The sequence below is a fragment of the Macaca fascicularis genome, chromosome 6 (genome assembly GCF_037993035.2).
Source record: "Macaca fascicularis isolate 582-1 chromosome 6, T2T-MFA8v1.1".
NCBI lineage: Eukaryota > Metazoa > Chordata > Mammalia > Primates > Cercopithecidae > Macaca > Macaca fascicularis.
The window spans coordinates 63,014,994-63,027,237 of NC_088380.1; positions in this window are offsets into that span (position 1 = coordinate 63,014,994).

Genomic DNA, 12,244 nt, shown 5'->3' on the forward strand with positions numbered 1-12,244 from the left:
AGCAGAAGCCTGTGTAGCCCACAGAACCATGAGCTGACTCAACCTCTTTTATTAATAAATTACCCAGTCTCAGGTAGTTCTTTATAGCAATGCAGTGATGAACACACTCACCCAGCCAGCTCTCCAACAAGAGTCTGTTTCATACAGTGTGAGGCCTGGCAGAGAAAATGGAATAAGCCATGGATGTATCCACAGTCTATCTTGGTTTTTGGAAATGGGAGTTTCAGAAAAGAGAACAGGGCTGGGATCATGAAGGGTCTTGGCCATCATATGATAACTTGTACTGACCACTACCAGTATTAGTCCACAACTTCCAGGCTGTGGCCATTTGACCAAGACAGCCTCTTTTTGGTATAATTCAGTATTGTGGAGATCCACAAGGAGGCGACAGTACAGTTTAATAACTGAGGAGCATCTTTTAAGGCATACAAATATCCTGGTATGAAATGAGATTTTTAAAGAAACTAATCATGGTCCAGTTCCTATCCTGGTGAAACATCAAAACCTTACCAAGCATAAAGGATTTTGCTTTAAAGGTGTGTGTGGTGTATGTTTGTGTGTGTGTGTGTGTGTGTGTGTGTGAGAGAGAGAGAGAGAGAGAGAGAGAGAGAGAATGCACATTGGAGTCTGTGTGCTTGGCTCAGGGGAAGGGGGAGTAGTTTAGGAAAAAGGAAAGTCTGACAATAACAAGTAGAATCTGGAAACCACTTTTCTATTAAACTTTTCAAGGGCCAAATACCTCTGCAATGTCCCCCTTCTTGGCTACTAAGTGGCATAGGTAAGTAACCAACGAGCTACATACGGTCTGGTTAATGTCCTCAAGTTGTATGGGAATAAATTGGTATCCTTCTGCAACGGAGATGTATTTATGGCTAAAATGGACTCTTGGAACTGCTTCTAAATCTTTAATTCTAGGAGGCTTATTGTGCCTGCTATACCAACTGGACCCTAAGCGGTTTTAACTTCCTGGAGTTAACTGTGTCACCCTGACTGCCAAATTGTAGTCCCTGGCACCTGGTTCCCTATGAAGACCACAGTGGGTAGTATGTGGTGGTGGTGATGATGACATGTATGCAGGGGAAGGCAACAAGGGAGTTGTAGAGATAAATTATGGTCTATGTCTCTCTTCATCTTCTGTTTAGGCTATGGAAAAAGCATTCGAGCAAGAATCTCACTTTCAGCAAAAATAAGTCTTTCTGAAACTTTTAGCTCTTGCAGTTCTACACAGTGAGCATAGCATCTGTGTTTTCCCATCCCTACTTACTTATCTCTGACATGCAAAATATGCTGTAATATTTTCAATACTGAATGGGAATGCAGAGAGAGGCTGACGGCAAGATAGCAATATGAAAGTAATATAATTTCTTGGTTCAAATAAAATATTGTATGCAAAAATGCTTAATAAACTGAAATGAATCTGTATATTTACTTTAAGTTCAATATTTGATATGCAGTAAGAATGCTTCCTGAAATGAGAAAGTGATTTAAGGAGAGATAAAAACCAGTGTATTGACTTAATATTTTTTTAACTTGTGACGAAATACCCTTAACATACAATAAACCATCTTAACCATTTTTAAGTGGATAGTTCAGTAGTGTTAAGTGTATTCAGATTGTTGTGCAACCAATCCAGAACTTTCTTCATCTTGCAAAACCGAAACTCTATTCCCATTAAATAGCTTTTATGAATTGTGCTACTATGAATATCTATCTACGAGTATTTGTTTGAGAACCTGTTTTTAATTCTTTTGGGTATATATCTAGCAGTGGAGTTGCTGGGTCATATGGTATCTCTATGTTTAACTTTTTGACGAGCCACCAAATTGTTTTCCACAGGGCTGAACCATTTTACAACTCCACCACCAACATACAAGGGTTGTGATTTCTCCATATCTTCACCGACACTGTTCATTTTTCATTTTAAAACATCATAGCCATCCTAACGGATGTCAAGTGGTTTCTATTGCATTTCTCTAATGACTAATGATTGTTGAATATCTTTTAATGTGCTTATTTTTCATTCATATATTCATTTAGAGAAATGTCTATTCAAGCCCTTTGTCTGTTTTAAAATTGGGTTGTCTTTTTGTTGTTGAGTTGTAAGAGTTTTCTAAATATATTCTGGAGATGATTTTCAAATATTTTCTGCTATTCTGTAGGTTGTCTTTTCACCATTTTGATATTGCCCTTTGATGCATGGAAGTTTAGATTTTGATGAAGTTGGATCGATTTTTTTTTATTTTGTTGCTCATCCTTTTGATGTTATATCTAAGAATCCATTGCCAAGTCTGAGTCCATGAAGACGGACTCTTATGTTTCTTCTAAGAGTTCTACGGTTTTATCTGTTATATCTAGGACACTGATCCATTTTGAGTTAATTTTAATGTATGGTATGAGGTAGGAACAGCTTTATTCTTTGGCTTATCAAAGCACAAAGAGGACCATACAGGGAAATTAATTAAAGAACAGCGTCTGGAAATTATTTGTCTTCCCTTCTCCCTCAGTTTAAACTGAGTTGCAGGCAGAAGTAGAATTTTCTCCTGAGATGTAACTCAGAGAATTGTCTTCAAACCAAAATACACTGATTGAGAAGCACTCCTAGCATTGGTGTTGGATATAGATAGAGAAGAAAGTCAGAGTGAAGCAATCAATGCAAGATCTTTACAAGGATAGTATCGGGAGGAGGAGGGGAAGGAATGCAGTGACTGACTTCAGTGTTCACTCCTAGAATAAACTCTGAGTATATCTCTTTAAGGTTGGAATTCTCACCCAGGATAATCACTTATTGGGTGGCAGGGCTTAAGAGACAGGGCTGTATTGCATGTTACAGACTATCTCCAAGAGGATTGAATAATTTCCATACTCAAAAAAAGCTACCTGCATACTCTGTCAAATTTCACATAACCATAAAGAACTAGCTGTTGTAACTAGGGTGTTTATTGAGATAAAAACAAGAATTCTCGTATCCAGATGCAAGCAGTTAACCAGGAATCACTAAACACTTGAGGAAACCCAACACTGTGAATAAGAAAAAATTCAGTAAGTAAAAGAATTAACACATGAGAAATTGGACTTCAAAAAGCAAACGGAAGAAGAGTTAAAAAGTTAAATTAAAATTCTCATAAAGATTCCAGACAACTTTACTAGCATGCACTAATAATACAATGGCATAAAAATCAATTAAAATTATTGGCGTTTAAAACTGAAAGAATAATTTTAAAAAGTCAAACCTCAGATTGGATGCATGTGAGGATGGCCACAGCTGAAGAAGCAATATGAGCTGGAATATGTAGTGGGGAAAATACCCCAGAACTCAGCCCATACATACAAAGGGGAAAATGTGTGAAAGAAAAGTTAAGATAAAATTGTTTGAAACTTAGAGTTCTTTATCCAAAAAAATATAAGAGTGTTTGAGAAAATAGAGACATTCATTAAACAATGAAGGACTCAATAATATTACTGTCTGTGGGCTTTTTCTGAAGGAATCCTTAGAGGACGTACTCAATCAAGACAAAAAAATTAAGAAGGAGGAGGAAGACTTGGGATAAAAGAAGTTTGTTCTTTGTTTCCTTTACTGTTTTGCTTGTTTTAGCTGAAACTTGGCTCTTTCTTGAGAGCATGTTTCTTTCTGTAAAGCCCCTTGACACCAAAAAGCTTGAAGTTGGGGTGACTGTTTTTCTTATCCTTGGTTGCTATTCAAACATTTCCTCCTTCCCTAAAAATCCTAGTTATTTTGAAGTGCTTCAGCTGCACTCCACACAGCCTTTTCTTGTTGCAGAAATTCCCTCACAACTTAAATACTCCTCTTCATTCATTGAAGGTTTGATCTCTTCCTCTGCATACTTAAATTATAATTTTTGGTAACCTCATCCTCACTTAGTTCTGAACCTTCTCATTTCCTATGATCATGTATTTTTTCACTCCCACAGTCATGCTCTAGACCTTGTCCTAGACAGCAACTACCAACACCGAAATTTCAATGTCAAGCTGAGTTCAACCTCCTGAGTTTCCAGCTCACTCATCCAGCAGCTTGATGGTAACAATATTTCAATTCTTTGGAGACCTTTAATCTTTCAGCCTGCCAGTTTTCTCTGTGTTACAGTGGGCTTCTCATCTCTCTTCATTTCTCTCCTTACTCAGTTTAGCATCCATGGTCCTTCATCATGATTACACACTTGTAAACACCTCATCCCCTTTTCAACTCTTGCCTTTTTTTTTTTTTGTTTTTTTTTTTTTGAGACGGACTGTTGCTCTGTTGCCCACGCTGGAGTGCAGTGGCCCGATCTGGGCTCACTGAAAGCTCCACCTCCCGGGTTCAGGCCATTCTCCTGCCTCAGCCTCCTGAATAGCTGGGACTACAGGCGCCCGCCACCACGCCCGGCTAATTTTTTGTATTTTTTTTTTTTTAGTAGAGATGGGGTTTCATCGTGTTAGCCAGGATGGTCTCGATCTCCTGACCTCGCAATCCACCCACCTCGGCCTCCCAAAGTGCTGGGATTACAGGCGCAAGTCACCGCGCCCGGCCTTCAACTCTTGCTTTTTACAGGAAAAAAAAAAAAAAAAAACAACCATCCCAGTTAAATTTCCAACTTTTAAAAATCCACATCTAAGCCACTGATTAAATAGAGTAGAACACAATGTTTCTATCTGGTCTCATTTTGTGCTTCCTGTCAAGCATGCTGTCATTTCATGCGTGTTGTCATTATTGCTCAATAATTCCAATATGTATCCCTAATAAATATTATGTTCAATATTCTTGATGAGTGTTTCATGCTTTCTTCTTCCTCTTTAAATCCTCCAGGGTTCCCCACCCACCCTTGCTTAGCTGATGTATTTGAGTCTTATTTTGTTGGAAATAAAAAAGAGACTAAGGGAGTATACCCTCAAATATCTGCTGACCTACCTGTATCTGTACCCACGTTCTCCAACTTGCCTTTTACTACAATGGACAGATAGTCATATTCTTAACTAAGGTGAATCTCTCTACTCATGCACTAGACTCCACCCTATTTACCTACTCCAGGACTCATCTCTGAATTTTTGCCATTCAATTTCACATTATCCCATTTCTTATATATCAGATCATCCCCAAAGTCTACTAAAATGTAATATTCTAAGTCTTGAAGAAAAAATTATCTGTTGACACTACATTCTCCTTCAGTTGTCCTTTGTTCCAGGAAAAAACTACCATCACTTTCTTTCCCTTTATAACAGACATTCCTGGAAGAGGTATCTATACTCACTATCTCTACTTCTTTACTTCCCATTCTTCATACAACCCAATTTAGCCATGTTTTTCTTATTTATTTATTTATTTATTTATTTATTTTTTATTATACTTTATGTTCTAGGGTACATGTGAACAACGTGCAGGTGTGTTACATATGTATACTTGTGCCATATTGGTGTGCTGCACCCATCAACTCATCATTTACATCAGGTATAACTCCCAATGCCATCCCTCCCCACTCACCCCTCCCCATAATAGGCACCAGTGTGTGATGTTCCCCTTCCAGAGTTCAAGTGATCTCATTGTTCAATTCCCACCTATGAAAGAGAACATACGGTGCTTGGTTTTCTGTTCTTGCGATAGTTTGCTGAGAATGATGGTTTCCAGCAGCATCCATGTCCCTACAAAGGACACAAACTCATCCTTTTTTATGGCTGCATAGTATTCCATGGTGTATATGTGCCACATTTTCTTAATCCAGTCTGTCACTGATGGACATTTGGGTTGATTCCAAGTCTTTGCTATTGTGAATAGTGCTGCAATAAACATACATGTGCATGTGTCTTTATAGCAGCATGATTTATAATCCTTTGGGTATATACCCAGTAATGGGATGGCTGGGTCATATGGTACTTCTAGTTCTAGATCCTTGAGGAATCGCTATACTGTTTTCCACAATGGTTGAACCAGTTTACAGTCCCACCAACAGTGTAAAAGTGATCCTATTTCTCCATATCCTCTCCAGCACCTGTTTTTTCCTGACTTTTTAATGATTGCCATTCTAACTGGTGTGAGATGGTATCTCATTGTGGTTTTGATTTGCATTTCTCTGATGGCCAATGATGATGAGCATTTTTTCATGTGTCTGTTTGCTGTATGCATGTCTTCTTTTGAGAAATGTCTGTTCATATCCTTTGCCCACCTTTTGATGGGTTGTTTATTTTTTTTCTCACAAATTTGTTTGAGTTCTTTGTAGGTACTGGATATTAGCCCTTTGTCAGATGAGTAGATTGCAAAAATTTTCCCCCATTCTGTAGGTTGCCTGTTCACTCTGATGGTAGTTTCTTTTGCTGTGCAGAAGTTCTTTAGTTTAATAAGATCCCATTTGTCAATTTTGGCTTTTGTTGCCATTGCTTTTGGTGTTTTAGACATGAAGTCCTTGCTCATGCCTATGTCCTGAATGGTATTACCTAGGTTTTCTTCTAGGGTTTTTATGGTTTTAGCTCTAACATTTAAGTCTCTAATCCATTTTGAATTAATTTTCGTATAAGGAGTAAGGAAAGGATCCAGTTTCAGCTTTCTACTTATGGCTAGCCAATTTTCCCAGCACCATTTATTAAATAGGGAATCCTTTCCCCATTTCTTGTTCTCTCAGGTTTGTCAAAGATCAGATGGTTGTAGATGTGTGATATTATTTCTGAAGGCTCTGTTCTGTTCCATTGGTCTATATCTCTGTTTTGGTACCAGTACCATGCTGTTTTGGTTACTGTAGCCTTGTAGTACAGTTTGAAGTCAGGTAGCGTGATGCCTCCAGCTTCCTTCTTTTGACTTAGGATTGTCTTGGCAATGAGGGCTCTTTTGTGGTTCCATATGAACTTTAAAGCAGTTTTTTCCAATTCTGTGAAGAAACTCATTGGTAGCTTGATGGGAATGGCATTGAATCTATAAATTACCTTGGGCAGTATGGCCATTTTTACGATATTGATTCTTCCTATCCATGAGCATGGTATGTTCTTCCATTTGTTTGTGTCCTCTTTTATTTCACTGAGCAGTGGTTTGTAGTTCTCCTTGAAGAGGTCCTTTACATCCCTTGTAAGTTGGATTCCTAGGTATTTTATTCTCTTTGAAGCAATTGTGAATGGGAGTTCATTCATGATTTGGCTCTCTATTTGTCTGTTGCTGGTGTATAAGAATGCTTGTGATTTTTGCACATTGATTTTGTATCCTGAAACTTTGCTGAAGTTGCTTATCAGCTTAAGGAGATTTTGGGCTGAGATGATGGGGTTTTCTAAATATACAATCATGTCATCCGCAAACAGGGACAATTTGACTTCTTCTTTTCCTAACTGAATACCCTTGATTTCTTTCTCCTCGCCTGATTGCCCTAGCCAGAACATCCAACACTATGTTGAATAGGAGGGGTGAGAGAGGGCATCCCTTTCTTGTGCCAGTTTTCAAAGGGAATGTTTCCAGTTTTTGTCAATTCAGTATAATATTGGCTGTGGGTTTGTCATAAATAGTTCTTATTATTTTGAGATAGGTTCCATCAATACCGAATTTATTGAGAGTTTTTAGCATGAAGGGCTGTTGAATTTTGTCTAAGGCCTTTTCTGCATCTTTTGAGATAAACATGTGGTTTTTGTCTTTGGTTCTGTTTATATGCTGGATTATGTTTACTGATTTGCATATGTTGAACCAGCCTTGCATCCCAGGGATGAAGCCCACTTGATCATGGTGGATAAGCTTTTTGATGTGCTGCTGGATTTGGTTTGCCAGTATTTTATTGAGGATTTTTGCATCGATGTTCATCAGGGATATTGGTCTAAAATTATCTTTTTTTGTAGTGTCTCTGCCGGGCTTTGGTATCAGGATGATGTTGGCCTCATAAAATGAGTTAGGGAGGATTCCCTCTTTTTCTATTGATTGGAATAGTTTCAGAAGGAATGGTACCAGCTCCTCCTTGTACCTCCAGTAGAATTTGGCTGTGAATCCTTCTGGTCCTGGACTTTTTTTGGTTGGTAGGCTATTAAGTATTGCCTCAATTTCAGAGCCTGCTATTGGTCTACTCAGGGATTCAACTTCTTCCTGGTTTAGTCTTGGAAGAGTGTAAGTGTCCAGGAAATTATCCATTTCTTCTAGATTTTCTAGTTTATTTGCGTAGAGGTGTTTATATTATTCTCTGATGGTAGTTTGTATTTCTATGGGATTGGTGGTGATATCCCCTTTATCATTTTTTATTGCATCTATTTGATTCTTCTCTCTTTTCTTCTTTGTTAGTCTTGCTAGTGGTCTATCAATTTTGTTGATCTTTTCAAAAAAACAGGTCCTGGATTCACTGATTTTTTGGAGGGTTTTTTGTGTCTCTATCTCCTTCAGTTCTGCTCTGATCTTAGTTATTCCTTGCCTTCTGCTAGCTTTTGAACGTGTTTGCTCTTGCTTCTCTAGTTCTTTTAATTGTGATGTTAGGGTGTCAATTTTAGATCTTTCCTGCTTTCTCTTGTGGGCATTTAGTGCTATAAATTTCCCTCTACACACTGCTTTAAATGTGTCCCAGACATTCTGGTATGTTGTATCTTTTTCTCAATGGTTTCAAAGAACATCTTTATTTCTGCCTTCATTTCGTTATGTACCCAGTAGTCATTCAGGAGCAGGTTGTCAGTTTCCATGTAGTTGAGCAGTTTTAATTGAGTTTCTTAGTCCTGAGTTCTAGTTTGATTGCACTGTGGTCTGAGAGACAGTTTGTTTTATCAGAGACTAGGATTGCAGCCCCTGCTTATTTTTGTTTCCATTTGCTTGGTAGATCTTCCTCCATCCCTTTATTTTGAGCCTATGTGTGTCTCTGCATGTGAGATGGGTTTCCTGAATACAGCAGACTGATGGTCTTGACTCTTTATCCAATTTGCCAGTCTGTGTCTTTTAATTGGGCCATTTAGTCCATTTACATTTAAGGTTGATATTGTTATATGTGAACTTGATCCTGTCATTGTGATATTAGCTGGTTATTTTGCTCGTTAGTTGATGCAGTTTCTTCCTGGCATCGATGGTCTTTCCATTTTGGCATGTGTTGTAATGGCTGGTACCGGTTGTTCCTTTCCACGTTTAGTGTTTCCTTCAGGATCTCTTGTAGGGCAGGCCTGGTGGTGACAAAATCTCTAAGCATTTGCTTGTCTGTAAAGGATTTTATTTCTCCTTCACTGATGAAACTTAGTTTGGCTGGATATGAAATTCTGGGTTGGAAATCTTTTCTTTAAGAATGTTGAATATTGGCCCCCACTCTCTTCTGGCTTAGAGAGTTTCTGCTGAGAGATCTGCTGTTAGTCTGATGGGCTTCCCTTTGTGGGTAACCCGAGCTTTCTCTCTAGCTGCCCTTAACATTTTTTCCTTCATTTCAACTTTGGTGAATCTGGGAATTATGTGTCTTGGAGTTGCTCTTCTCGAGGAGTATCTTTGTGACATTCTTTGTATTTCCTGAATTTGAATGTTGGCCTGCCTTACTAGGCTGGGGAAGTTCTCCTGGATGATATCCTGCAGAGTGTTTTCCAATTTGGTTCCATTTTCCCCCTCACTTTCAGGCACACCAATCAGACGTAGATTTGGTCTTTTCACATAATCCCATATTTGTTGGAGGCTTTGTTCATTTCTTTTTCCTTTTCTTTCTCTAGACTTCTCTTCTCACTTCATTTCATTCATTTGATCTTCAATCATTCATACTCTTTCTTCCAGTTGATTGAGTCTGTTACTGAAGCTTGTGCATTTGTCATGTATTTCTTGTGTCATGGTTTTTATCTCTGTCCATTTGTTTATGGCCTTCTCTGCATTGATTATTCTAGTTATCCATTCTTCCATTCTTTTTTCAAGATTTTTAGTTTCTTTGTGCTGGGTACATAGTTCCTCCTTTAGCTCTGAGAAGTTTGATTGACTGAAGCCTTCTCCTCTCAACTCGTCAAAGTCATTCTCCGTACAGCTTTGATCCGTTGCTGGTGATGAGCTGCATTCCTTTGGAGGGGTAGATGCTCTCTGATTTTTTGAATTTCCAGCTTTTCTGCCCTGCTTTTTCCCCATCTTTGTAGTTTTATCCACCTTTGGTCTTTGATGCTGGTGACGTACTCATGGGGTTTTGGTGTGGGTGTCCTTTCTACTTGTTAGTTTTCCTTCTAACAGTCAGGACCCTCAGCTGTAGGTCTGTTGGAGATTGCTTGAAGTCCACTCCATACCCTGTTTGCCTGGGTATCAGCAGCAGAGGCTGCAGAAGATAGAATATTGCTGAACAGTGAGTGCTGCTGTCTGATTCTTGCTCTGGAAGCTTTGTCTCAGGGGTGTACCCCGCCGTGTGAGGTGTGAGGTGTCAGTCTGCACCTAGTGGGGGATGTCTCCCAGTTAGGCTACTCAGGGGTCAGGGACCCACTTGAGCAGGCAGTCTGTCCGTTCTCAGATCTCAACCTCCGTGCTGGGAGATCCACTGCTCTCTTCAAAGCTGTCAGACAGGGTCATCAACATCTGCAGAGGTTTCTGCTGCTTTTTGTTAACTATGCCCTGTCCCCAAGGGTGGAGTCTACAGAGACAGGCAGGCCTCCTTGAGCTGCGATGGGCTCCACCCAGTTCGAACTTCCCCACAGCTTTGTTTACCTACTTAAGCCTCAGCAATGGTGGGCGCCCCTCCCCAAGCCTCACTGCCACCTTGCAGTTAGATCTCAGACTGCTGTGCTAGCAATGAGGGAGTCTCCGTGGGCGTGGGACCCTCTGGGCCAGGTGTGGGATATAATCTCCTGGTGTGCCGTTTGCTAAGACCCTTGGTAAAGCTCAGTATTAGGGTGGGAGTTACCCGATTTTCCAGGTGTTGTGTGTCTCAGTTTCCCTTAGCTAGGAAAAGGGATTCCCTTCCCCCTTGAGCTTCCCAGGTGTGGCGATGCCTCACTCCGCTTCAGCTCTAGCTCGTCGGGCTTCACCAGCTGACCAGCACCAATTGTCTGGCACTCCCCAGTGAGATGAACCTGGTATCTCAGTTGAAAATGCAGAAATCACCTGTCTTCTGTGTCATTGTGCTGGGAGCTGGAGGCTGGAGCTGTTCCTATTCGGCCATCTTGCTCCTGACCTAGTCAGGTTTTTAAACCATATATTCTCCAAAAACTACTCTTAGTTTGGTTGATAATGATCAATTCTTCAAGTCCAATGATTAATGCTCTGATCTTACAAGAATCTTTTAGCAACATTATATTCTAGGGACCCTCCCCTTTTTCTTGCATCTCTTCTTTTTGTGGTTTCCAGGGCACTACATTCCTATTTTTCTTCTGCCTCGCTATCTGGCCTTCTCTGTTTTCCTTACTAATTCTTTTAACTTTTTCTTATCTTTATGTTTCAAAATGACCTTTTCTACATTTCATTACATCCCACTGAACATAGCTTTTGACCAAGGAACTCATTTTACAGTAAAAGAAGAAAGGCAATTATAACATAAAAATCAATTATGTCAAGGGAAAGGGAGAGAAAAAATTGGTCAAAATTCACAATTATATACACTTCAAAATAATAAAGAAAATATGCACAGTTGCTGCATTTTTGTTTATTCAACTGGTCATGAGACTGAAGTTAGAATTTATTACTATCTTGAACCATGTTCTCTTTGCCCTCATCTAGGAGCTCATTTTGTCGGGATATCTTCTACCTGGAGTGGTGAACAAATGTCTTTCCTGAAAGGTCTGAGATCTCTTAATCGTGTTCAGCTTCTTTAGGACCTGAATCATTTGGGGTCCTATTTATATCGGGTTATTTTAAAACTTTTATCACAAGGCATAGTTTAGTAAAAGATGCTTCCGGGAATTTCCCTGGGTTCCTGATGTCATCTTTCTTCCCCTTTGTTCAGCAGCAGTCCTAATGCCCTTTGACAATTAGTAGTCATAATTTCAGGCAGGAGAATAATACCCTTCAAAAATGGTTGCTTCACTGGCAGTAGAGGCCGCAAATGTCCAGGTGTCCAGTTGTGACTTCCCATTCAGGAGAACACTTACTGTGTCTCCTGGTGGGACTGCTTTTCTCCTGGCAGGTAATCTCTGTCCATCAGACTCCAAAGACATGGGGAAGGTAGTGAACCTTTCATGAGTGGTTCACAAGATGTCTTAATAAGACAAGTGACTCCTATTTCTCTCTTGGGCTCCTAGACTTCATGTAACTATGTCTAGTCACAATATTGTGACTAGAGTAGGAATAACACCATTTATTGGATATTCTTTGAGAACATATGCAACAACTTGTAGGACTGCACTGTAGCTTTGCTAGGTGCTGTTTCTCAAGTGGTGC